Source organism: Littorina saxatilis, linkage group LG1, assembly GCF_037325665.1.
Source record: "Littorina saxatilis isolate snail1 linkage group LG1, US_GU_Lsax_2.0, whole genome shotgun sequence".
In the NCBI taxonomy this organism is placed as follows: Eukaryota; Metazoa; Mollusca; class Gastropoda; order Littorinimorpha; family Littorinidae; genus Littorina; species Littorina saxatilis.
In genome coordinates this window covers 94,408,981-94,413,428 of record NC_090245.1, presented here as the reverse complement: position 1 = coordinate 94,413,428, position 4,448 = coordinate 94,408,981, and the positions used below count along the sequence as shown (strand labels likewise).

The following is a 4,448-nucleotide window of genomic DNA, read 5'->3' as shown; positions in this document are numbered from 1 at the left end:
CCCCCCCCCCCCCCCCCCGACACACACACTCCAATTCTATTCCCCATTCTCATCCCCTCTATATGCATTTTCAACAGTACAGAATTTTCAACATTGAGGGTCTTGAAATTCAATGCAAAATTCACCCCCTATAGGGGCCAGGTTATTCTAGACCTGCAGCCCCCCCGCCCCCCCCCCCCCTTCCTCCTTCGGTGTGCACATTCAACAACTTAGGCCACAAAAAAATTGTCTGTTTCTGGTAACATGGCTAAAAAAAATAGGGTCGGTAGGTCGGGATTTTTTTTATTTTTATTTTTTAAATTTTTTTTTTACCCCAAATGTAGACCAATAAAACTAACTTTAAAAATCGCGCAAAGAGACTGGATTCACTATACATAGAGACAAGACACTCAACACATTTACAAATCGTCAGCGGACTTTCGTTTTCACACGTTTTTGTTGTTCATTTTCTCACCCTGTCCTTTACCACAAAAAAAAGAAAAAAAAATTTTTTGAGTTTGGAAAAAAAAAGTTTAGGGTCGGCGCCGAAATTTAGGGTCGGTCGGGTGACCAGAAACAGACAATTTTATTTTTGGCCTTATGGTCAATAATACGTGAAAAGGCAACCCTCGATAGCATACGTGTCATTCCGTCAATTTGTTCAATATCAATGCAAAACTCAAATCCTTTGAGTGACATATTGTTGCACATAGGCAGTAACTCTGTGTGTGTGTGTGTGTGTGTGTGTGTGTGTGTGTGTGTGTGTGTGCGTGCGTGCGTGCGTGTGTGTGTGTGTGTGTGTGCGTTCGTTTGTGCGTGCGTGCGTGCGTGCGTGTGTGTGTGTGTGTGTGCGTGCGTGTGTCTGTGAGCACAATTGTGCGTGTGTGGTTGCCCGTGTGCGCACGTAGACGTGTGCACGCGCGTATATATATAATATATTTTGTCGTGCAAAACGTGTTCGTGCATGTGTCAATATATCATGGCTGTGCAAGAACGAGTTTTCTCTGCTTCAAACAGCGCGAAATAGGAAGCACGTTAGCGCGTGTTTTTCTTTCAATCCTCTTCTCTCGTTTCACGGCACAAGTCTGGGCTTAGCACCGCGTAAAAACCGGTAATCTGCAAAAGTGTTTTGCACAACACACAAAAACACGGCAGACGAGGCACAAAAAAGACAAGTGAGAGTCTGAGCCAGATGTTTCACAAGATAATGACGGGGGAGAGAGAGTTGCCCTGAAGCTAGCAGCTCCACACATAGGCACCCTCCGTGCGGGCTTGTCTTGGTCTTATCAAGCTTTTTTCAAAATTCTTTCTCGGGGGTGTAACTAGTGAGGGGTGTACTATCAATGAAACTTCCAGCAACATATTGGTAAGTTTACTTTATTTTTCGTTACTAATCACGAACACGTCAGGAGGCTGAGAAATTTGATTCAGATTGTTTGTCATATTGGTTTTTACAAGACGGCACATTTCGACCAAACTTAAAGCTAACTGTGCAATCCTCCTCAGCCCTAGCACGTGCAGCAAACGCACAAACAAACAGGAGTGATGTTGTGTGCCTGTGAAGACAGGCAGCGAGTCATTTCACAAAGAATGAGAGCTGATGACCCGCGCCAGATGGCAAAATCCACTTCTGTACCCCTCCTCTACTCCCCCCTCCCCTTACCTGTGTCTAGTCTACCTGAGCAGAGCTTACCTAGGCTGCCAAAGAAAAGAGAACGATTCACTTACGAGGTCACATTGCAGAACGACGATACAAAAATACAACAAGTCGCGTAAGGCGAAAATACAATATTTAGTCAAGTTGCTGTCGAACTCACAGAATGAAACTGAACGCAATGCCATTTTTCAGCAAGACCGTATACTCGTAGCATCGTCAGTCCACCGCTCATGGCAAAGGCAGTGAAATTGACAAGAAGAGCGGGGTAGTAGTTGCGCTAAGAAGGATAGCACGCTTTTCTGTACCTCTCTTTGTTTTAACTTTCTGAGCGTGTTTTTAATCCAAACATATCATATCTATATGTTTTTGGAATCAGGAACCGACAAGGAATAAGATGAAAGTGTTTTTAAATTGATTTGGACAATTTAATTTTGATAATAATTTTTATATATTTAATTTTCAGAGCTTGTTTTTAATCCGAATATAACATATTTATATGTTTTTGGAATCAGCAAATGATGGAGAATAAGATAAACGTAAATTTGGATCGTTTTATAAATTTTTATTTTTTTTTACAATTTTCAGATTTTTAATGACCAAAGTCATTAATTAATTTTTAAGCCACCAAGCTGAAATGCAATACCGAAGTCCGGGCTTTGTCGACAATTACTTGACCCAAATTTCAACCAATTTGGTGGAAAAATGAGGGCGTGACAGTGCCGCCTCAACTTTCACGAAAAGCCGGATATGACGTCATCAAAGACATTTATCAAAAAAATGAAAACAACGTTCGGGGATATCATACCCAGGAACTCTCATGTCAAATTTCATAAAGATCGGTCCAGTAGTTTGGTCTGAATCGCTCTACACGCACGCACGCACGCACGCACACACGCACACACATACACCACGACCCTCGTTTCGATTCCCCCTCGATGTTAAAATATTTAGTCAAAACTTGACTAAATATAAAAACAAAACAACGGACGGGTGTTGGGTGGGGGTTAGGGGGAGACAGAATTAAAAAAAGAAGCAAGAGATAGAAGGAAGAAATACATGCGAAAAAATACACAGACATAAAAACAGATATTCAGGTTAAAAAAAAAAGAGAAAAAAAAAAAGAAAAAGAAAAAGATATTTGGAACATATTCGAAAACGTAAAAAATGGACAGCTTCTGCGTCTTTTTTTCCCTCCCCTCGTTGCACTGAAATTTATATAAACTTTGTTGAATGTCATAAAGTGCATGCGTGTGTGCCTACGTGCGTATCCCAGCTGGCAGCACACACTTGCAAGGAAAGTGAAGGTTAAAAAATAATAAAAAAATTAACAACACTCAAATGTATTCAATGCACATTTCATTGCAAAAGTCCCTCATTGTTTCCCCCCCAACAAATCGTTTATACGCTCAAATATATCGAGAGACCAAACAATAACCTGAGTCACAAACAGTACACAAAGTTGGGGTGGGGGGGGGGGTGTTATTGTGGTAAAGCGAGGAAACTAGAAAGAGTCAAGACCAACGCGAGGTGTGACCTCTGGAGGAGATATCAGACCCATAAAAATACCATGAACTGTTTTTGCCTGACAGGTAATGGTCTGATCTTGCCCCTGCTTTCCAGGTGTTTGATGACAACACCTGATGACAAAAACACAACACCAGCCTGCATCACTTTGCCCTTGCCTGAACCTGCAGGCTTGTCCATACCTGGCTACGCCTCCCGGCAGTTGCGTCTGCTGGGGTACCACACACGTGGGGTTTGCAACTCAAGCTCTTGCTGAGGCTCTTTTTCAAGTTTCTGAGAAAAGTGCGCAACTATAGCAGATGAAATGCGGTAGTACGTGCACTTTGGCGAAGGAACTTAAGATGTAAATATAAAAATGTTTGTTCTTATCTGTTCTTATTTCGTAGAGAGAGAGAGAGAGAGAGAGAGAGAGAGAGAGAGAGAGAGAGAGAGAGAGAGAGAGAGAGAGAGAGAGAGAGAGAGAGAGAGAGAGAGAGAGAGAGAGAGAGAGAGAGAGAGAGAGAGAGAGAGAGAGAGAGAGAACACGAACTAACTTTATTACTCAAGGATGGAGATTTTAGGCTCACGCCTAGTCTTACAATCTATCTGTCCCTGCTAAACTAAGACATAAAAATAAAGACAATAACAGGACAATTGTCAATCGCAATCATACAGTACCACTCACCGTCTCTCAAGAGAGAGAGAGAGAGAGAGAGAGAGAGAGAGAGAGAGAGAGAGAGAGAGAGAGAGAGAGAGAGAGAGAGCGAGAGCGAGCGACAGAGAGCGACAGAGAAAGAGAGAGATAGCCCACACCAACAACAGCAGATGACGGATGTGTTTCAAATTTGCCAGATATTACTCTCTGCCTCCCAGAGAGCAGCAGATGGTAATAAACCATTCAACCGTTCAAAGCAGCTGGAAATTCACAAGGAAAAACCCAAGCGTCATGCATATCAAAACAGCCAAGCAACAGTCGAAGTATAGACGATGGCGCTCTGTGATCCTGGCAGTGAACAGTTCACTGCCTACTCGTTAAATTGCAGTCTTACAATGCATTATCGATCACTTGCTTTCACGGTCTCAAAAGACTACCAGGAACTGTGCACCAGGCTTGAAGTCAGATCGATCAGCCGCACCTTTCATTTCTTTGACATTTTAACTGTCTGGCGGAACTGAATCAGCCGTATACAATTGATTGATCAGCGATTCTCGGTGCGTGAGTGAAAATGTCACAGTGTGCCTGTTAGAACTTCGTATCCAAAGGTCAAATAATGCAGTACAAAAGCGGCTGTTTACTTGTGTTCCATAT

At 42.5% G+C, this 4,448-nt stretch overlaps 1 long non-coding RNA gene across 1 annotated transcript; it reads left to right on the top strand.

The window, feature by feature from the left end:
- The first annotated feature begins 878 nt into the window (after nt 1-878).
- Nucleotides 879-3,689, top strand: LOC138958622 (uncharacterized). Its single transcript, XR_011453455.1, has 2 exons — nt 879-1,345; nt 3,257-3,689. It is a non-coding gene; the product is annotated as an uncharacterized lncRNA (long non-coding RNA).
- Nucleotides 3,690-4,448: the final 759 nt, after the last annotated feature.